Source organism: Drosophila obscura, unplaced genomic scaffold (genome assembly GCF_018151105.1).
Source record: "Drosophila obscura isolate BZ-5 IFL unplaced genomic scaffold, ASM1815110v1 contig_75, whole genome shotgun sequence".
Lineage (NCBI taxonomy): Eukaryota > Metazoa > Arthropoda > Insecta > Diptera > Drosophilidae > Drosophila > Drosophila obscura.
The window spans coordinates 1478440-1502674 of NW_024542867.1; the positions used below are offsets into that span (position 1 = coordinate 1478440).

The 24235-nt window shown below is 37.8% G+C and overlaps 1 pseudogene; it reads left to right on the top strand.

The window, feature by feature from the left end:
* LOC121405170 overlaps nt 1-20847 on the top strand; it is a 69002-nt pseudogene extending 48155 nt beyond the window's left edge.
* Nucleotides 20848-24235: the final 3388 nt, after the last annotated feature.

Below are 24235 nucleotides of genomic sequence, written 5' to 3' on the forward strand. Positions count from 1 at the left end.
CTCGCACTCACCACAAATACGACAATAGTCTAGGGAATCAATATTTTCTGCACAATAACACCTTTGTTTGAGACGGTATTATTCACGGATGACACTTTAAAACAATACTTTTCTGCGCGTTGCTCAACAAGTCACAGCAACGTTTACGACGGAAAAGAATTGTCAATCTGACACCACTCGTTAGGCCCTACCTAATTTTGATCGCCTATGCGCCTGTCAGTTGGTCAAAGCGACCCTAAGAGAACCCCACCTAACATTGCTTGGACTTGCTCTTGTCAAACGATGATCACCTGCATCCCTGGGCAATATCAATATCGATTCCTTGGTTTTTTAAAACTCTAGCCGATTTATTTGTCCCGCCAAACCTATTGATTTTTTGGGTTATAGGTCGCTTCAGGCCCGCTACAATGTTACCGATGAAATCATTTAATTTCAAATGGGCAGATACATCAGTTTAAGTGAAGCAGTATTATCATTCGCAATCCATAATAGGCATCCAACTGTAGTTCATTTAGCTGTTCATCTTGAAACGTTTTCAACGCGGTTTTTTCACACCCGGAAATGCAATGCAAAGAGCTGCGCAACCACCAACAATAACTCTAACTGCATTTTTTGTGTTGTGTAAATCAGATGATTTTGCGAAAATATTGCTATACGTCGAAGTACCCGAATATTATACGTGGAATAATTTAAAAGTTTTTCAAAGGCGAAGACGCGGACAAGCCGTTCATGGTCAGCCATTATTGTTTCACTCAGATGCGATAGGACAAATTTATACATATCATCCTAACAATCAAGAGTGTTATTATTTGCGATTGTTGCTAATAAATGTTCGTGGACCAACATCATTTGAATCTTTGCGAACTGTTGATGAAGAATTGTTTGGGACGTATCCCAAAGCATGCGAACGATTGAATTTGCTTGAGAATGACATGTTTTGGATCTTACACTTGAAGATGCAGCATTTTCATCAAGTCCACATAAAATTCGGACACTTTTTGCAATTATTATCTCCACGTGTAGTCCAGCAAAGCCAACTGAATTGTGGCAAAAGCATCAAAATCATTTGTCAAAGGAACCTATAATCCTGGACTATACGCCGGAAATTTACAACGATGCATTGATTTCTATTGAAGACCTTTGCTTGATGATGGCAAGCAAAGCAGCATTAGCTCAATTAGGTATGACAGCGCCTAATCGTGAAATACAAGTCCTTTTGCAACATAGAACTGGAGCGTGAACAACAGTATGATCGCGCCGATCTTAATGCGTTTGTGCAAAACAATCAGCCACGGTTAAATATCAATAAAAAAAACGGTTTACGACCAAATATTGCGAGCTATCGAAGACTGTTCTTTTTGGATGCAGCTGGAGGTACCGGAAAAACGTTTGCTATTTCGGTAGAATCGCATTGGCTCTGCCTCTGCATCGCTGCCACATTATTGGATGGTGGTCGCACAGCGCACTCTTCCCTTAAGTTGCCCTTGAATATGAAGGCTGACGATAATCCTACATGCAACATTTCAAAAAGATCTGCAATGGCGAGAGTGCTGCAGCAATGCTCTCTTATTGTATGGGATGAGTGTACTATGCCAACAAGAAGTCACTGGAAGCACTTAATCGTACGTTGAAAGATATTCGTGGAGATAATCGATTTTTTGATGGTGCATTGATATTGTTAGCAGGTGATTTCAGACAAACATTGCCTGTAGTCAAATTTAGGAACGGCTGCTGATGAAATTTATGCGTGTTTGAAAACATATAATTTGTGGCGCTCTGTGAAAACATTTAGATTGACTACAAATGTACGTGTTCAATTGCAAAACGATGTTTCAGCAGATTTTTTTCCAGAAAACTGTAAGACATTGGTAATGGCATACTTCCCGTTGACAATTTTGGCTTTATAGCGCTTCCAAATAATTTTTCCACTTTTGTGTCATCGCAGGAAGACTTGATTCAGAATGTGTTTCCAAATATTTTACAAAATTATAGAAACCATGACTAGTTGAGGGAAAGAGTAATTTTGGCCGGATCAAATAAAGATGTCAATTAGATCAACGCATCTATTTTGAATTCCACCCCAGGAGAAATGGTTGCGTATATATAGGTCGATTGATACAATTCTCAATCAAGATTATGTTGTAAATTATTTTTTTATTTTGTATATATTTTTGATTTTTCCTAGTGCTACAAGTAAAACTTATTTTTAATGCACTAGTCATAGAAGAGTTAAAGTTACAATTACAATATTTAATCTTATTTCTAAAAAATATTTTACATACATAAAGATTCATTTATTTCATCTATTATTGTATTTAATATAATTTAATATAAACTCAATTTTTCATTTTTATTCTTATTATAGGTTTTTATATGTTGGATAAATGTTTTTCTGGGTTGGATCTGCCATTTTAACTAGGGTTCTACGTCAATAGAGAGTTACTCCGCTTGGCTCGTGGTGTGGGCAAACTCTCTAACGCAACTACTTTCTCGGTATTGCAAACCAGAGCTCCGAGACAATTATTACTCGTTACGCAATATTCCTTTGTCTCTATATCTGCCTCTCTCACACTCACCACCGCAGAGGAACACGCTCGACGTGCGTCCATTTCTCTCGCTCCTTTTATCCTCTCGCGCGAGTTTCTCAGAATACACTCGCTAATGAACACCTGACCAACATAGAAACAACTTCAACTCGGCAAGGAGATGAAACATACGAAAAAGAGCGAAGCACAAAGGAAACAGTGATAATACACTGAGAACAATCAAAAAGGGGATTCGTAGGCACCCGACAGACCAAAATACACTGGAAATATTATTATGATTCGACATATACATATATATTTATATATATTTTTTTTGTTTTGTTTTTTTTTTTTTTAGTTTTATATGTGTTATGATTGTAGGTGTGTTTTTAAACCTTTCCTAAATTTCGTTGGGTTGCTCTATGACTTTACATGATGGGGAAAATGGTTCCATATGCGAATTACATTTATAAAATATTGCCGTTCTGAATTCAATGTTTTGTATCGAATGCGCTTTATGTTGTTGGTTCATGCAGAGGTTGCAAAATTAAGTTTCTGGTAAAGGTATGCCGGTTCTTTAGTGCAAACTATTTGATGTAAGAAAATAAGTGTTTTATAGTCCATCCATTTCATAAAGTCAAGTTCAAATATCTTAAAAGATATGTCTGATATTCTGTCTCTCCTCGTCAAATCGTAAATGTATCTTGCTATATCGTTAGTTAGTATCATTTAGTTCACATGGAGGTCGACTAACATAAAATTGGGCATCATCTGCATACATATGACATATAGACTCAGAAAAAACAGATGGCAGATCGTTCACATATATAACGAATAACAATGGTCCAAGAACTGATCCTTGGGGTACACCACGTTTAACAAATAAAGACGCTGACTTAGCAGTTGTTGTGACAACTGTTTGTCATCTATTGCACAGGTGATTAGTTTTACAGCCGTTGTAGAGAAGTTGCACTCGTTGTGTAGTTTTTCGACTAGAATTGCACGATCAACGGTGTCAAAGACCTTGCTAAAGTCAAGTAATGTAATGTTATTTTGCCCTCATCCATTTTTTCTCGTATATCCCTTACTATTTTTGTATTGGCTGTTGTACAGCTTCTATTTCTCCTAAATCCAGACTGATTATCATTTAGTATTTTGTTCTCTGTCAGATAGTCACTGATCTGTTTTGCCATTAAGCTTTCAAAGGCTTTCGATAGCATTGGGAGAATTGAAATAGGTCTATAATCTTTTGAATTTGGTTTTGGGATGGGTATGATTTTAGCTTCTTTCCATCTTTCAGGGAACGTGGACGTCATTAGAGCAGTATTGAATATATGGGTAATTGGCATTATAATATATGGTAGTATAAGTTTGAGAAATTTGGGGTTCATATTATCTAGACCAGTTGCGTTGGACTTTATTTTATGTTCTGTCAAGTGACTTTGTCTGAATATATCGCAGTTAAAATGTCCAGTCAGAATTATATCAGTATATGTAAGGAATATGTCAGATATTTTATTTGTCAATTCGGAATAGTCAACGTTCTGATTAGGTCGATAAATACATCCTAGTAGTAATTTATTTGAGCTTTTTGTGTCGATCAGTTTTACAAAAATATATTCAAGTTCACTTTCTGGGGGCTGTTTGCAGACAATTTGGGTTAGGATATTTTTTCTTGTGTAAATTGCAACGCCACCCGCATGGCCAATACGATCTGAACGAAACACATTGTAACCACTATATGCAATTAACAAATCACTACATTCAGAGACAAACCAAGTTTCAGACACACAAAAAACATCTTCTTGATGGCGAAAGGAACCAGTTGGTATCATGGAAAGGTGGTTCATGCTTTTTAGAACAATATTTTTCATCGTCTTGGCTTGCCCTGACATCTACTACTCCTCTTCGCGAGCCTTTTTCAGCTTCATAGCTTCCCTGAAAACCAAATAGTTTTCCTTCGTGAGTTGCTCGTTGACATAAACGGGGGCCGGGGAGTTCAATCCAAGTTGCTGGAGGGTCAGTGTTTCTCGCCTTAACGTGCCAATTGCTCTGATCAGCGCAGCCTTATCACGTAAGTGATCGAGCTTGACGATTATTACTGGATCAACTATTGAGTGTGGTTGGTTCCGTCCCTTTCCCATGCGGTAGATTTCCTTAATGGTAGGCGCTGGGGTTAAATTTAAATTGAAGCATAGGGTGTTGAAAATATGCTTTAATTTTTCACCTTCAACAAAGGGGAAACCGTGGCATTTTCCTGCACAGATAGCTTGTGATTTAGCTAAGCTTCCAGATCGGCGACTCTTTGCGTTATTCCTCGAGCCTCGCCCAACTCCTTTTCAAGGAACTCCACCCGGTCGCTAAGCTGCTTTATTTATCCAGATAGTGTGAGGAATGATACCCTCACACGCATGGACCTTAAGGGGTTAAGGTCTATCCGGGTTACCCGGATAGCTGGATAACGGTGAATTGACCGGGACGGGCTCTCTCATTCTCTGGGCAATGGAGAGAGAGCCGCGATCAGAGGGCGCTACCAGGGAGAATGGAGGAGCGCGGAAGAGAGGCGGGATAGTGGGATCGGGCCGGCAGTGGTCCAGCGCATGACCATTTATGGCTATGCGATCACGCCACCAGCTGGGTCCCGTTACGAAGCAGATGGAAAGCATCAGACGAGCCGATGGAAAAGTACGGCCGACGCGTGGAGGAAAGTCCCATTGATGCTAGGCAGCAACGGCCGCGGCCGTGCGCCAACGAGGGAATAAAAGGAGGCCCGCGACAGCGGCTCGGGAGATTCAAGTGCGGAGAGTGCAAGTGCGTGTATCGGCGAACATAAAGTGAAGTCGAAAGTCATCTCAGAGTGTCAGAAGAAAGGACCTGGTGTACCGCTCGCTAAACGGGAGAATCCGTTGGAGCGAACGTGTCGTGTGCGAACTGAGTACGGCGGATTTGGGTCTAACGCTAGGAATCGTAGTCGTACCAGCAGCGAGTGGTCGAGAAGGACCGACAGCCGCCAGGAGCGTCGCGTAGTGATAAACCAAAGATTAGGCTCAGTCGTCGTCCTTAAGTATTTCCTAAGATACCAATAAAGAACTCGTGTGTAAAGAAGCCGACCAAGTCTGTCTATTTGTCAACCAGGCGACATTCAAAAATTTTTTCAACGAACCCGCCAGCCGCTGAGTACGCCAAGCGCACATAAGGCGGACAAAAAGGTTCGTTACAATAAAGTGCCTTTTTCGGTTAATTTTTGTTGAAATGAGATCCGTCTGCTCCTTTAGGCGTTTGTCCAATAGTTGCAGAAGGCTTGGCGACAGAGAATCAGCTTTTTGTGCTGATTTGAGGTCAGTGTCGGCGTTTTTACGCACTCGCTTAGTAACTGGTGGCATTTCAAACTTCTTACTGAAAAACTGCTTGAAAGTTGTAATACCTACACTCCTTTGCTGATCAACGGATCTGATGTGGTGAGCGAGCGCCCTCAGGTGGAATTTGTGACAAGCTTTTCCGATATCGGTATCAATCGCTGGATAGCTGTCTAATGTTACATTAGAGGTGCATTTAAAGATCTTTTTATATGAATTATGCCCACTGTTTAGAATGCTCTAAAACATGAAGGGTAATAATAACAAATTTAACGACCGCACTTGTACACCAATGTAAATTGATACAAACTCATAAATTGTCTAGTTCTTAAGTGCACAGCCGAGAAATCTCTTAAAAAGGTCCCACGCTGACAGATGTCTGCGATGCGTTAGTCGCCGATGTCACACCAATTGTACACACATGTGTTATCTTATTTTGTTACCTGAGCTCCAGTGTGCTCACACACAAACACATACAACTGCGTTGGCACTAGACCTAAGCCTAGTTTTGCTTCATAGTAGAGCTACCTAATCTCATACAATTTTAATAAAGATCCAGTTTTAATATTGAACTCAATAAATGTAGATGTCTTTTCATCTTGGTTTGGTCAAGGCATTTACATTTTGGTCCTTCGACATCTTTGCAGCTGCACCCTTTATGGTAACGCAACTCAGAGAATAAACCAGCACCTTAAAGATTCTGTCAAGTACAAGTGCTTACAGCTACAGGTTGCCAAATAAGTAACTCTTGTATCCCCCCTTGTTGGTAAGGTACAGACTATATATAAAAAAAAAAAAGCAAAAAGATGTACAAGATTCTTTTATGTTTTTGTGTAACAAAATCGACAAAGTTAAATAATAAGTTTGCACCCGTGCAAATATTGTTAAAGTGGCGCATTCGAGGCCGAAACATCGAAGAATAATTGTGAAATTTTGATCGAGAAATCGACAAATTTAAAAATAATAATAATTTTGCTACCGTGCAAATATTGTTAAAGTGGCGTATTCGAGGCCGAAACATCGTATAAAAATTGTGACATTGTGGTCGAGAAATCGGCAATTAAAATAAAAGTGAAGTTACAGAGAACCCCGTCAACAAAAGATTAAAAGAAAAAGTCATCATCATTCGTCTACAAAAATAAAATCATCAGTGACAGAAAAGAAATCAACCAACACCAAAATAACAAAGTTAAAAAAGAAAACAGTGTAACAATAAATTGCAGCCGCAATTACACCGTCTGCAACACCGAGAAAAAAACAAACTAAGATATGCAGGCACAGAAACTACAGCAACAACTACAAACTGCAGCCCCATCGATTACAAACTGCAGTCAGCATCGACTTCCGACTACAACCTCAGATTCTTCAGCTAAGTTTCATTTAAGATTAAAAAAAAATATATATATGTACATATATAAAGTCAAATAAATTTTAGTTAACATTTAAATTTTTCACATATTTATACTTAACATTAAAAAAAAAAACACATCATGATTTCCAAAGAGACAATAGCCTTAATAAAAAGCCAGGTAGAAATAACTTCCATGATAAGGGTATTAGAAGAATTTGAAACTTTAAGTAGTGAGCAGGTTAAAGAAGTTAAATTGTTGACAGCAGAATGTATGAATAACAACGATATGCACTTAAAAATTGGTGTAGTCGATCACGACTATTTTAAGAAAAACCACTATGCAGCTATGATGGGTATAATAGGAAGAATACAAAGTACAGTGGATAGTCAGAATCAGATGAGTGAAAGTGTCGATATGGAGCAAGAACAGAAAGCGTTATGTTCTGACAGAAGAAAACGATTTCTGGTTCCGATATGAATGGTACGAAAACTGTTAGCAAACTTTCAAAATCAATAGAGCAGTTAAAAAGGTATTTAGATGAAACTTTTAATGCTATAGATGACGGAAAAAAGGAAAATTTGGAATTCAGGATAGAAAAGTTAATGTTTTATTGGAGAAAGGTAGTTGGTATAAAAGAAGACGAAATGATTGAATCTATTGATATGTATGATGATGTTTTAAATGAATTAGAATTTGACGTGTTAACTGTAACTAAAATCATGAAGAAAAAACTGAAGGATAATGTGCCAAAATGGGAGAAGTTACAAATAAAAAAATTGATGATTTGCCAACACTTCCAAAAATTAAGGTACCCACATTCTTTGGGGATTCCAAAGACTGGGACCTGTTTTATGAGTTATTTACCGAACTTATTCATTTAAAAGAGGATCTAAGTCCTACCTTAAAATTTAATTACCTTAAGATTTCACTTAAGGGAGAAGCGAGAAATGTAGTTTCTCACTTATTTTAGGTTCAGGGGAAAATTATGTGACCGCTTGGGAATTGTTAACCAAGCGGTATGAAAATAAAAGGAAAATATTTTCCGATCAATTGAACCGCCTTCTTGAGCTACAAAATTTAAGTTTGGACTCAGTTAGGCAGTTAAGAATGTTTATTGACACTATAAATGAGTCAATTCACATGATAAAATTAAAGGCACGATTATCTGATGAGGTTGATGTAATCTTTGCACAACTAATTATCAGAAAATTAAATAAAGAGGCTCTGCAATTATATGAGAGCCATGTTAAGAAAAACAAGGAAATTCAAAAATTATCCTACGTCATGGGTTTTTGCGAGCAACGATTAAATTCGATAAGCTCGATTCAGGAGGAAAAACCTGTTCAAAAAATATTTAGCAACAACATAAAAGAGTTGTCTGCTAATAGTTGTCCTATTTGCAAAGGTATGGGACACACAATATTTCAATGTCACAAATTTAAGGCTTTAAATCCATCTGAAAGAATGGATAAAGTTAAGAAAGCGTTTCTGTGTTTTAAATGCCTAAAACACACACATAGTAAAAAATGCACTAGCGAAACATCATGTTCGCTGTGCAAAAGAAATCACCATAGCATGCTACATATTAATTATGTAAACAATCAAAAAAGTGAAAAAGTTAACACTTGCATGACGTCGGAACAAGCGTTGTTAGCTACAGCGCGTGTTCAACTAAAATCTTCTAATGGAGAATTTGAAACATTGAGGGCTTTGATTGACAGTGGGTCACAAAGTTCAATTATTTCAGAAGAATCTGCGCAGATTCTGAAATTAAAAAAAATTCGATCTCAAACAGAGATCAGTGGCGTATCGTCCACGCGGAAGTGCATATCGAAGCACAAAGTAAATCTTCAAATTAAAAGTGAAGATTTAAAAAAAATTTTAAAGGTTGAAGCCATAATACTGCCAAAATTAATGAAGGCTCTTCCAGTCAACACCGTGAATGTTGACAAATCGAAATGGGAAAAGTATAATTTAGCTGACCCCGATTTTAATAAACCTGGCCGTGTTGACCTTATAATTGGGGCAGATTTATACGCTCATATTCTACAGAATGGAATTGTTAAAATCAATGGGCTCTTGGGTCAAAAAACGGATTTCGGGTGGATTGTCTCTGGGTGTAAAAAATCGAAAGGAAAAGAGGCAATTGTTGCAACCACTATCGAATTAAACGATATGGATCGATATTGGGAAATGGAGGAAGACGACAAAAATGATATCGAATCTGAATTATGTGAAAACAACTTCATAAGAACAACAAAGAAAGATTCAGATGGGCTATAAATTGTGTCAATTCCATTTAAAGAAGATGTCACCTTGGGAGATTCAAGGAAACAAGCAATAGCTCATTTTATGAATTTGGAGAAAAAGTTAGAAAGGAATCAAAAACTTAAGGTGGACTATACTAAATTCATGAATGAATATATGGATTTAGGACATATGGTCGAAGAAAATAATGAAGGTAAATATTTTTAACCACATCAGGCAGTTATTAGAGATTCAAGCCTAACGACCAAGCTAAGAGTAGTTTTTGACGCTTCAGCCAAAACTACTAATAACACTACTCGACGAAATCGAACTTTTTTTTTCCTCAAGGATCCAAACCGACTTTTTCTGATAGATATGAGGCTTTAAATTTTTTTAAAGAAATATGGTTTTTTTCTATGGCAGAACTTTTTTTTGAAGAATTTTTGAAGTTTGGTATTTTTTTTTAAAGCTTTTTTCAGAGTTAGCGCTTGTTTTTTTTCACATAACTCTAGTATCTTACGTCTGGTTGTAAAGAACTTTGCTATTTTGAAAAGATTAATAAAACAGCTAGAAGTTAAGCCTAAACAATTTGTGATTTCAACTTACCGTCTGGGAAATATAAAGCATTGAAATGCAAAAATGATGATTTTTTTTGTGGTATTTTTTACGAAATTTTTACTTTAAAAACTTCAGGAAAAGTCGAAAAAAAATTATATCCCTTGTCCTCTATTTTTTTGTGATCAGGTACCAAATGTACAACCCTTTCTCGTTTGCTTTGTTCCCAATGGGCAGTTGGGCCCGCTACCTTCCAAAAGCTATTTTTTGTTCATTTTATCCATATTTTAGGTTTGGTTAACGAATTTTAGCTCCAAAGTCTCGTCATAGATTTTAGTGAGCGATACCTTAAACGACGCCAAATTAACGCACCTATACACAAGAAAATAGAGGACACAGATATAATTTTTTTTTCGACTTTTCTAAGTTTTTAAAGTCAAAATTTCGTAAAAAATACCACAAAAATCATCATTTTTGCATTTCAATGCTTTATATTTCCCAGACGGTAAGCTGTAATCACAAAGTATTTGGGCTTTACTTCTAGCTGTTTAAAAAATCTTTTCAAAATAGCAAAGTTCTTTACAACCACATGTAAGATACTAGAGTTATGTAAAAAAAAAAGCGCTACCTCTGAAAAAAGCTTAAAAAAAAATACCAGATTTAAAAAATTCTTCAAAAAAAAGTTCTGCTATAAAAAAAAAAAATATCATCAAACCATTTCTAAGCCCCAAATCTTTAAGAAAAAGTTGGTTTTGTTCCTTGAGGAAAAATCGTGTCGGGTAGTGTAATAAAAGCTTAAATGATATAATGTGGATTGGTCCACGAGTTCAAAAAGATATTTTTGATATCATTATTAAGTGGGGAAATGGGAATATGTTGTATCTGCGGACATCGAAAAAGTGTACCGTCAGATAAAATAATTGAAAAAGATCAAAAAGATAAAAAATATCAATATATTTTATGGAGAAATTGTCCGGTAGAAAAAATTAAAAATTATAAATTGACAACCGTCACTTATGGTACTGCATCTGCTCCATATTTGGCCACCAGAGTTCTGGTGGATATAGCGGACAAATGCCAGAACAAAAAAATGAGTGAAATAATTAGGAATGATTTCTACATGGATGACATAATGACTGGCGCGTTTTCTATAAAAGACGCAAAAAATTTAATTAAATTAATTTCAAACGAACTACTAAAAGTTGGATCTAATTTAAGAAAATGGATTTCCATTAATTCGGAAATAATAGAAACGGTGGAAGTGGTGACTGGTGACAATAAAGTTCTTAGTATTATTGAGAATGAAAGTGTTAAGACTCTGGGACTTAAATGGGAACCCCAAAAAGATTTATTTAAGTTCAATGTAAGCTGCGGGTCATCCAAAATAACAAATAAAAGGGTTGTGTTATCGACACTATCAAAAATCTATGATCCCTTAGGATGGCTGGCTCCCGTGACTCTTATAGGAAAACTTTTCATTCAAAGGCTTTGGATAAATAAAAGTGAATGGGATCAGGAATTATCGAAAGAAGATAGGAAAGACTGGGAAACTTACAAAAATTTAATAAATTTAGAAAATATTCGAATCCCAAGGTGGATAAAGTCCAAAGAATTGTCAATAATTCAACTTCATGGGTTTGCTGACGCTTCGGAAAAAGCATATGCTAACTATAGTAGCTAGTAAAAGTAGAGTCAATCCAATTAAAAATATAAAAACCATCCCTAAACTTGAGCTGTGTGCAGCTCATTTATTTAGTATATTAATTCAAAGAGTAAAAGAATCCTTTGACAATATGGTAGAAATCTATGCTTGGAGTGATTCAACTATCACTTTAGCATGGATTAAGAGTGGCCAAAGTAAGATCAAATTTATCAGACGAAGAACAGATGACATTCGGAGATTGACGAATACTGAATGGAATCATGTAAGGTCCGAAGATAATCCAGCTGACTTAGCATCTAGGGGAATTAGTTCTAACCAATTGACTAACTGTGATCTTTGGTGGAAAGGTCCTAAATGGCTAGCTGAATCAAAGGAGCAGTGGCCTCAACAGCAAACTATAGAGGAAGCTATGCTGATAAACACATTAATAAATAACGAAATAGACGATCCTATTTACAATTTACTAGAGAGGTATTAAAAAACTAATACGCATAGTGCTTACACAATTAGATTTATACATATAAAAACAAAGAATAAATCATATCAATCTTTTCTCTCAGTAAGCGAGTTAAAACTAGCTGAAAAGGTTGTTATAAAGAAACAGCAAGACCACCAGTTCCGTTTAGAAATACAGTGCCTAAAAAACAACAAAGAAATAAAGGCAAATAACAGAATTTTGTCTTTAAATCCGTTTCTAGACACGGATGGAATACTTCGGGTGGGTGGAAGATTGCAAAACTCCGCCGCCGAATTTGATGTTAAAAATCTAATAATTTTAGACAAATGTCACGTATCAGGGAATGCCCATAAAGAATCTTTACATGGAGGCATAAACTTAATGCGTAATTATATCCAAAGAAAGTATTGTATTTTCGGGCTCAGAAATTCGTTAAAGAAATATTTAAGAGAATGCGTAAAGTGCGCAAGATACAGACAAAAGACTGCTCAACAAATAATGGGAAATTTGCCTCAATACAGAGTTACAATGACATACCCCTTCTTAAATACTGGAATAGATTATGCAGGTCCTTATTACGTCAAATGTTCCAAAACTCGTGGGCAAAAGACATATAAAGGATATATTGCTGTATTTGTTTGTATGGCTACCAAAGCCATACATTTAGAAATGGTCAGTGATTTAACTTCTGATGCATTTTTAGCAGCACTTAGAAGATTTATCGCTAGACGAGGTAAATGTGCCAACATCTATTCCGACAACGGAACAAATTTCGTAGGAGCTTCAAGAAAGTTAGATCAAGATGTGGTAACAGCAATCCAAGAAAATACTATGATTGCTGCGCAACTTGAAAAAGATAAAATTGATTGTCATTTTCTCCCCCCGGCAGGACCTCACTTCGGAGGTATCTGGGAGGCTGGAGTAAGATCCATGAAGTATCATCTTAAAAGGGTTATCGGGGACAACAGCCTAATAGAGGCATGTTTGAACTCAAGACCTTTATATTCTGCAGAAAATGGAGTTGATCAACAAGAGGTTCTTACCCCAGGTCATTTTTTGATTGGAAGACTACCATTAGATATAGTGGAGCCAATGACAGATGAAACAAATGGAAATCTAGATAGGTGGAAACTAATCCAAAAGATAAAAAGAGATTTCTGGGTGAAGTGGAAAGAGGAGTATTTGCATACTCTTCAGCACCCAAGGTTGATAAACCAAAATATGCAATAGAAAAAATAAATAAGACTTCGGCAATATATTTAGATCCAATGGGGGATGTTGAAATAGTAGCCTCCTCTTGGAATCTAAACTTTTTTCTACAATATGGACACCTATTTTGAGATGCTAAAAAAGGGTAAGGATTTGGTTCCGAAAATGAAATTGATTTGCGAAAGGCTTCATACTTTCGAAGACCAATGCCTTTTAGTTTTGGAAAATACAGAAAAGAAAGTGTTAGACTTGGAAGAAAATAACAAACTGTTCATGGCTCAAAGTAGGGCACGAAATAAGCGGGCTCCATTTGGATTTATGGGATCCCTATATCATATTTTATTTGGTATAATGGATGAAGACGATAGGGTTCAAATGGAGGATAATATAAAAAACTTATTAAGCAATCAGCACAATCTGAATGAGCTTAGTAAGAAACAAACTTCTTTAGTCGATTCTACAACAAACATTTAAAAACAACCACTGATGAGGTAAATAGGAATTTTAAGGGAATGAATACGCGAATTGAGACTGCTACACTACAAGAATCATATAATGTGTACAGAGAATCTATCAAATTCTTCATGATAACCAAACAATTAAGTAACATAATAGATGAATGCGAGAAAACACAATCTGGAATCATAAGCTTATTAATAGATATTAATCATGGTCGACTTAATACTAACATTTTAAAGCCCAGTCAATTAAACGGTGCGATTTCAAAAATAAGAGATAACACTACTCGACAAAATCGAACTTTTTTTTCCTCAAGGATCCAAACCGACTTTTTCTGATAGATATGGGGATTTACAATTTTTTAAAGAATTATGGTTTTTTTTCTATGGCAGAACTTTTTTTTTAAGAATTTTTGAAGTCTGGTTTTTTTTATTTTAAAGCTTTTTTTAGAGGTAGCGCTTGTTTTTTTCACATAGCTCTAGTATCTTACGTCTGGTTGTAAAGAACTTTGCTATTTTGAAAAGATAATTAAAACAGCTAGAAGTTAAGCCCAAACACTTTGTGATTACAGCTTATCGTCTGGGAAATATAAAGCATTGAAATGCAAAAATGATGATTTTTGTGCGGTATTTTTTACGAAATTTTGACTTAAAAAACTCAGGAAAAGTCGAAAAAAAAATTATATCTTGTGTCCTCTATTTTTTAGTGTATAGGTGCGTTAATTTGGCGTCGTTTAAGGTATCGCTCATTAAAATCTATGGAGAGACTTTGGAGCTAAAATTCGTTAACCAAACCTAAAATATGAAAAAAATGAACAAAAAATACCTTTTGGAAGGTTGCGAGCCCAACTGCCCATTGGGAAAATTTCCATTCAATGTATGGATTATATTCTAAACTTCATACATATTCTTTCTAAACCTAGCTAGCCTACGGTGGCAAAGCCTTGACCGAAAGAGAGAGCTTTTATTGCGCCCTCGCCTTGCCCTAACATACTTACACTAGACTTCAAACAATTCAAAATAATCTTAACACAAAACATTGACTACGACGACAACATGACGAAACAATTTTAAAATTCTACAAAAATCATAAGCTCACATATTTATATACTGACTGAGGTCGGGTATAAAAGTAGAGTCGATTTTAACGGCGGAGCGATACAAAAATACGTCTGAAGTCGTTGACGTTTGACGGCTTATTTTAAGAATACAATAAAATACACAATCAGAAATTTAACTCGAAACAATGCAATTCTAACACCAATCACATCAAACGGAAAGGAGGTGTGCTTTTTTTTCTCAGAGAAAAGAATGTTGTTCGATATATCGTAAGAAATATAGATTATTTTGGCAAATATCGCTTTAAATATCATATAATTTTGAACTTAAATATTGCATTCACGTATCGATTTCTTATCGATATTGCCATATTGATACCCATCCCTTATTCCGAGTATGGTTTCGAATGCTTTTGTTGGGGTTGAACACAGCGCCACCGTGATGCAGAGCATTTCCTGTCGCGGAGTTCTTTCGATGGGCATGTTGTGCCTCTCTTTTCGGTAGCATGCCATCACACTAAGACTCCATAAAGCAGAGTTGCGCAGAACCCAGATGTAAATCCAGTGCATTAGAGCATGTGACAGGTCCAATGTGCTGCTAAGCACCTTTTTGGGTGCGTATAGCACAATTTTGGCCTTTTTCAGCCTTTCTAATACATTGGGTCTCCATGCCAGTTGGCTGTCCACTATGTCCACTATCTACTATGCCTAGGTAAGGTGCGCGAAAGAAGTCACCTTACATACATAAAAACCCTTATAAAATTTTCAAATTTCCAAATTTTTAAATTTCTTTAATTTTTTATACCCGTACTCAAAAAGAGTTAAGGGGTATATTAGATTTGTGGTAAAAGTGGATGTGTGTAACGCAGAGAAGGAAACGTTTCCGACCCCATAAAGTACATATATTCTTGATCAGCATCAATAGCCGAGTCGATAGAGCCATGTCTGTCTGTCCGTCTGACCGTCTGTCTGTCTTGTTGAGTGCCTAGATCTCAGAGACTATAAGAACTAGGGCAACCAAATTTGGTTTCCAGACTCACTCCCACTGCTACAAGTGTATTTCAAAATTTCGCCCCGCCCCCTTCCGCCCACACAAAGAACGAAAATCTGTGGCAGGCACATTTTTAAAGATACGATAAAACTAAAAACGCATTATCGTAGAGAATGATCATATCTACCAGACTGCCGAATCTGAATCAGATCGGATCATAATTATAGCCAGAATGAAGAAATTAATTTTCTGTTGCTTCCCCTGCCCACTCCTTCCAACGACAACGCAACTCATTTTCCATCTCTCTCGCACACTCTGCCGCGTTCAGTGCGCGAGCAACCCCTATCGGAGGAGATGTAGAATCTAAATGGTACATGTATAATCTACATGTTAGATGTAGAATATACATAATATATGTAGATGTAGATAACAGATGCAGCAAAAAAATGTAAAATGTAAAAATTAAAATTTTTTTTTTTAATGCTAAAATTCTAAAAAATCATATGTTCAAAAATGTAAATACTGACTGAGTACGGGTATAAGTAGAGTCGCGTCTTTAGAAGCGACTCACACGTTCCTTCTCGTTTATATTAAAGTCAACAAAATAACAGGTAAAAAAAGGCCAAAAAAAGTTTTGTATACATTTGAAATATTTTTAATTAATTAAATGAATATTTTCTGGAACGAAATAAGTGAACTTTTAATTTAATTAGAATGGTATTTTCTTAAATTTACTTATATTTAAAATTCTTAAAGGGTATTAAATTGCCTAAATGTGGCCTAATTTGCTATTTAAAACCTTTGTAATGCGTCCTGGCATTGAAAGGATCAATTTTAGGAGTAAGGATATATCCAATTTCGCCCACTCCTTTACTATTGCCTCTTTCAATTCTCGTACTTATTTCACTTGTGTTTTTGGGGTCAGAAGGGTTTTATTAATTTTCGGGGGATCCATGTTGGTACCTTGTATCTCTTGGTAAAAAGGATGAGGTCCGTCTTGACCGCGTTGATACTGAGTCAAACTTATTCCGCCCACTCACATATATCCCTGAGTTTTGATTCCATTACAGAGCTGAGGGTCGATGTACATACTCCCGTAGTAATTATGCTTATTTTTGGGGCTCTCCTCTCGAATTTCTTGATTAAGTCGTCGACCACCAGATTCCACATTAAGGGCGGCAGGACCCCACCCTCTGTATTCGCTAGGCTGGGACAAAATTTGACCAAAATATTTTATTTTTTTTCAAGGGAACACCTCCCAAGTCTGTTCTTTGTTATTCAATAAAATTATACAATTTTTTCAAATTTTTAATTTAATGTTTGGGGGTTGCTACCACGAAAAGAAAATACAAATTTTTGGGTAAATATACATTAAACAAAATTGAATTTCGTCGGTTTTTTCAAATAATATTGAAACTTAGAAACTAGTTCATAATGATAATAAGGTATTTATAATTTTTTTAATCTTTTAATCCCTGAGTAGGATTTTAAATTCCTCGTTGATTATCTCATCGTTCGCCTCTTTGGCGATTTATAGGAATTCAGTAATTCCTTGGATGGGTAGACGCTACGTACGCCCCACGTCATCTTCCCAAATCTCTGGTAGAGGATGTTTTCCGCCTCCTTGAGCTGGAGGATCATCTGCTTACCCCCCTCGTTGGGTAATAGGCTACCAGCATGCAGTATCCTCCAGTCTGCCGTTGGCACTTCCGTGTTCTGCCTCTGTAGAAACTTAAGTTCCAGGTCTCCCAGGACCCAGGACTCAGTGCCTTTGGGATGGACTGGATCATCTAAAAAAAAGTTAAATAGATGTAAGTAAAAGCTAATAAAATAAAATAAAGATAGAAATGACCTAGCAATTAGAGTACGTTACTGTGTTTATATGTTTGTGCAGCGGTTTGACGACAATTTTAGTTGTTTGAGGTAGGTTTGCTGTGGATGCCACAGATTTTCGTACTTTGTGAGCGGAAGGTGGGCGAAATTTGGAAATTCACTTGTAACAGTGTGATATTACATGGGTTTGGAAACAAAATTTGGTTGTTCTAGCTCTTAAAGTCTCTGAGAACTAGACGCTCATCAAGACGGATAGACGGACGGACGGAAAGATAGACATTGCTATATCGACTTGGCTGTTGGCTGTCTAAAAATTAAATTTTAAATGACCAGAGAAAATAAATATTTAACTTTTATTTTTTTACCGATTAACACAAAATCGAAGCTTATTATTTCATATACCACAAGCAGTCAATCATGCACCGGAACCAAAGTTAAACTTTGACTTTTATTGACATTTCTTTGACATTAAGTAGACATTGTATTATCATGTTATTGTTCACACTACATTTTGGAAGATTTTTCTTTCAAATGCAGTGTATTTAAAAAAAAAAAAATCTTAATTTTTTCATAAGCAAGCTAAAATGCTCCGTGTGAGGGGTTCAAAGAAATGTATTTCTGGGGGATAAAGAAATCCCTTGGTCCTTTGGTTAAGTATGGGTCTAGGTCAAATCGACACAGGTATATTTTATATAAAATATATATTTTATAAGTAAGCGCCGGAATTGGTATCTTCCGTTTCTTTCTTCTGTACCATCCCTGATTGAGAAGAACTATATTTTTCTTCCAGTAACTTTGTCTGTGCGTCACCCTCATATGTTCTACTTTAACGATACGATGATGAAACTGTTTACTACACGCAATCTGACTGTGGTCCCATCAGTGACGGTATCCTTTGAGAAGATTCTCACCGTCCCAGATTGGTGGGACTATTTGGTATATAACTTTATAAATACATTGCACGGAGATATGACCCCAGACAGTTCCAAAAACGCATTATTCAAATCTGATAACGACGCTAAAACCGATCGGAACTCATTTAAGTCCAGTGAAGATATCTTGTATGTGGAGGAGGGAAATATTGACAGCAATAATGAATCCTCTAGGAAAAAAGGAGATGCTGGAACAAGACCACTTTACGGCGGGTTCGATGATATCGACGCAGACGAAAATCTTGATTACTTCAGCGACAATGCCGGCGACACCATCCAAAGTCGTAATGCTCAAAGCGGTACTACACGAGCTGTCCCATGGGCTGGCAACAGCTCTTATTTGACAACCCATCTCCAGGGTCGCTTATTTCTGCAAGAGAACCTGATGCTTGGACCACCACGCCTACGGCAGATTCGCGTTAGCAAGGACAGCTGTTATGTGGACGGTGGCTTTACTCGGAATTTCAACTCTTGCTATCCCGCCTATTCCATGGGGGCCGAAGAGAACACCGGGTCGCACAAAGGCGCTCGATACCGAACGATGGGCGAACTGGGCGCCACTCCGATCTTGACTTTACTTGCTTTCTATCGCTCTGGTGGGTACACTGTTGATCTGACCTACGACAAGGATGAGAATCTGCAGATCATAACTAAACTGAAGGGTGTTAATTGGCTGGATCGCGGTTCGAGGCTTTGTTTGGTGGAGTTCAATCTATTTAACGATAACAAAGACATATTTCAGAGCGTCAAGTAGGGTTTTTCTCGATCTGAGTCTAAGCTTATTAAAATTATTCTTCCCTCCAGACTTATTGCTGAAATACCTCCCACGGGTGGTGTCATACCGCAAGCACATCTGCAAACAGTCAAACAGTATTCTTTTTTCACTGATATCAGTTTGACCATGACTGTCATCTATATATTCTGGTATATAATGGTATTTTACTACACCATTTGTGAGATCAATGAATTATGCAAGACGGGATGTAAAATCTACTACAAATCATTACTAAACATTCTGGATAATGTAGTTTTAGTGGTAATTATCGTCTGAACTGTTCCATTCCCGATCTAATTTTTCTTATACCCAGTTATGTTACCTAGCCTTGCTCTATAACATTTGGCATACCCTTAAAATGAAATCCATTACATCCAAGGCACACTTGAAACCGAACTACCAAAGTATCGATGTTCTTTGCTTATCGAATATAATCTATGTGGATATGATGGCAATTTTAGCATTTCTAGTATGGATAAAGATATTCAAGTTTATTAGTTTCAACAAGACACTCATTCAGTTCACAACGACACTAAGAAGGGTATGTCATTCTATTCAAAACTGAGACATCAAATGAGATTGATTTTTTGAAATGTTATAGTGCTCCAAAGATTTGACTGGATTTAGTATCATGTTTGGTACTGTTTTTTTGGCCTATGCGCAATTGGGTCACCTGCTTTTCGGGACTGAGCATCCAGATTTTCATAATTTTGTTACCTCAGTCTTAACAATGATCCGCATGATCCTCGGTGATTTTCAGTACAATCTTATTCAGCAGTCCAATCGAGTGTCGGGCCTATCTACTTTCTCACCTATATTGTGCTTGTGTTCTTCATCCTGTTGGCAAGTTTGACAATTAAATTAGATTGAAAAATTTTTAATGGATTTTTTTCCACAAGAACATGTTTTTAGCCATCATTATGCAAACTTATAACTCAGTAAAAAATGAAATCACCCAAGGACGTAGCCAATTGGCATCATATGTCTATAAAAAACTGACTGGTGCCCTCTACTGGATAACTCACTGTGGCCGTAAGCGTCGTATTCTGCCAGCCCGCTCGACAACTGCTTTTAAAGAAGCTGATCTGGATTCCACGGCCACAGAATTAAAGGAGCCCAAGGTGCTGAGGAAGAATATGACCAAAGAAGAGTACATTTTCTAGGTGTAACTCGTAAAAGACATATTTTAAGCTTCATATCTATTTCAGGGCACGATATTTCGAAGATATTCCACCTGATGTTCAGAACAAGGAATTGTATCGGTAAGAGCAACTATGTATTGTGTGGGTTTAAGATGATCACCTTTGCTTTATTTCCTACCCACTAGTATCACCAATCGCGTCAGTCTGATTGAAGAAGTTCTCGAACAGCTTGTTACGAACATGGATAACATACTTCAGCGCTTTGAAAGAGACCACGGCGCAAGGAAGAGCTAAGTTCGAAATATGTTCGCAGCATCCCGATGTAGTCTGCATTTAATAAAATCTGAAAAATTCATTGAATATATTGCAACGAATTTGTAATGTTTCCTCTGCGACCAAGTAAAAACACTGGGTGGGTGTACCTACGAATCAACTCTTTGGTTGTCATAGACTTCAGCTTATGGATATGGTTACAAATGGAACTTCTATGTTTAATTGGACATAGAGGCGTCTGCCTTGATCCGCCGCACCAATTCCGCACTCAATGGTTCACCACTCTCTGTTCTGTTAAGGTTAATCAGATGCTTGCCTATATTTATAATTTATACCTGAAAGATATGTATGAAATCACGCTCTTGAATTGTGAAGTCTTGTGCTCTTATACTATGTTGCGAACATGCGTATGCCAGCAGCAGCCGCTCATGAAGAGGGCGCCGCTGTAGAATAAACTCACTGATGATTGAAAATCTATTGAATGGTATGGGTATGGGTATCTATTGAAACCCTAATAAATCGTGCCTAACGGCAGGCTTTTTTGCACAACCATTTTTGGCGCCCCCGGGTGGATTGGATTTTCTGGACTGGACAGAAGCTGGACTGGATTAATCTTGTCGCTACGTTGGATATCCGTTTCTACGTTGCTGTTTCTGTTCCTGCAGTGTTATTGGTGGCCCGCTGGACTTCAAACTTCGCTGCATTTTCAGTGGTGATCGTTGGTATTCCTGGTTGGTATGAATTTGCAGGAGAAATTCATCGGTGTTCAAACAACCATCAACAAGGGCCACAGGTAAATCAAAATGCCCAATTACTCCATTAAAAATTAAAAATAATTACGTATAAAAAGAATATAATTTTCTTGCGAATCAAATATTCCATAAAAGTGATTATTTGGTTTAAGCCTTGAGTGATCACTATACTTGTGGTCAACGACATTTCCAAAAAGAGCCGACAGCAAAGGAGAAACGGCAATAGTTTCGCGTGCAAGCTTTAACCGCTGCGCATCATTCCCCCTTCGCACGTCTTCGTCATAAATTTTCGTGTCTGCTTAGCACGAATGATTCTTGCTGGACGCTCTTTGTTTATGCTGCCCAGCTGCACTCTTGTGCTCCCTCGTTCAGTGCTCGTGCTTGCTCTTTCTCGTTTCGTGTTCTCTCCTACGCACTCCCCCGCAAGATGGATAAAGCCAGGTGAAGCCGTAGCTTGTAGCTCCTCCCGCCCAACCGACCGAGGGGCGCAGCCGCATGACGCGTGACGCGTGTTACCGAACTGATCGCGAGCATGCAGGAAAGCCAGGTGTTAGACTAGAGTTCGAGAAAAATTAGAGCTAAACACAACTCAAAGAGCTAAACATGCAAAGATAGCTAAGAAATACTACAAATTACAGGAAAGGTATGTAAGTATTAGTGATTTTTCATATCTAACTGTATAAGTTGTATTATTTACAGCAAAAAGACCGGCAAGCAAGATGGCCATTTGCATTGCGACAAGGGCGATGTACCAATCCATACGGTGCACATCGATTACTTGGGTCCGACGTCTAAACAGTATAAGTTTATTCTGGTAGTAGTGGATGGATTTTCAAAGTTTGTCTGGCTGTTTCCGACGAAGACTACAGGCTGCGAAGAGGTCGTAACGAAGCTGAGCGAGTGGTCCAACTTATTCGGATTTCCGAGGCGCCTGATAAGTGACAGAGGCGTTGCATTCACGGCCAACGCGTTTGCTGAGTTCCGCAGCGTTAACATAGAAGAGCATGTCTGGTCAACAACTGGTGTAGCTAGAGGTAATGGTCAAGTCGATACGGTTAACCGCTCAATCCTTTCGATCATAACAAAGCTGTCATCAGAAAAACCGTCAAAGTGGTTCAAGTATGTACCTTCTGTGCAAAAAGCGATTAACTCCCACATTCATATGTCGACGAAAGTATCACCATTCGAAATCATGTTCGGCATCAAGATGAATAGCAAAGCAGAAGACCGACTAATGGAATTACTGAATCAGGAGCTGGTAGAGAAGTTTAACGACGACCGTCTTATGTTGCGAAATGAAGCTTTGGCAAGAAACGACGTGTCGAGCATGGCTACAGATTGGGCGATCTCGTCGCTGTTAAGCGAACCCAATTTGTTGCAGGTCGCAAGCTGGCGAGTTCATACCTTGGTCCGTAGGAGATCGTCAACATTAAACGTAACGGACGATACGACGTGAAAAAAGCAGCCCCGGACATCGAAGCTGTGACCATCTAAAGCTGTGGAAGTTTGTCGAGGAAAAGGAGGAGCTGTTGTCATCCGGGACGGATGACGAATTTCAGGATGGCCAAATGTAAGAAGGCTGGGTCGCGCACACAAGCGCAGACCTCGCCGATAGAGCTGAGAGCAGAGAGAGCAAAGAGGAGATCGCGAGAACGTCAGCCGACGCCGCTCAGAGACCTCTCGCCAATTCCGTTGTCAGTCGTCTTTTTCGTCAGTCGTAGATAATATCAGTCGTTCTTTAAATCAGTTGTCATTCGCTTTAAAACATGTCTTAACAAAGCTGTATCCATTACTTATATATCTCTTCAATAAACATACATTTAAGCACAACCTTTCACATAATTATTAAAATCTAAGAGAATATTAAAATTTCAGGGCTTTTTTCTATCGGTGTATGATGAGGTTTCGAACAAACTCTGCAATATGACGATTTGCACTTTAACACAATGTGTCCTTTGCGTAGGCAATTAATGCATAGCGGCACTTCCTTTGCACATTGAAAGCGGATTGCGACTGAAGCCGATGCGAAAGCCGAGCACAAAGTGATGAAATTATCAGTTGCCTTGCAAAATGAACATTTCTGATCTTGAGTAGGTTTGGCTTGAGCCACAGTCATCGAAGATGATTGCTTGCTCTGTAAATCCTGACTTGTCTTTATTCGTTTAGATCGCCCTGAATTCGTCTCTTCAGCAGATAAATGTTGGTAGGATTTGTTAAGCGCAGATACACAGTCTGTCCAAGATGGTATGGATTGATAGTCCGAATTCTCTTTCCATCGAGAGCGAGAGCGGGTTTTTTTTATCTACCTTGGACATGACGATGTGTATCAGTAAAGCATTCGAAATTTGCTTATCATCTCCTACAGATAATGTTCTCGTTCATTATATTTGTAACGCTTGTAGCAGCAGCCAGAGTGTGCGCGGGTGGCGCTCTCTGTCGGCCAGGGGAAAACAGGTGGTGCCCTCTAGGGCTCAGAACGAATGATCAGGGCAAGGAATTTTTCGGATGGAAAGAGAGTAACAGGGACAAATGTCAGGCCTTTCACTCAGTGGCCCTTAACCTTTCCGAGTCCATGAGGTTGGCGCTTGAACGGAAGCGTCTGGCTCGATCTTTTCTTTTTGGTCCCCCAGTCAGTGTGGCTGTGCGGAGTGGAAGAA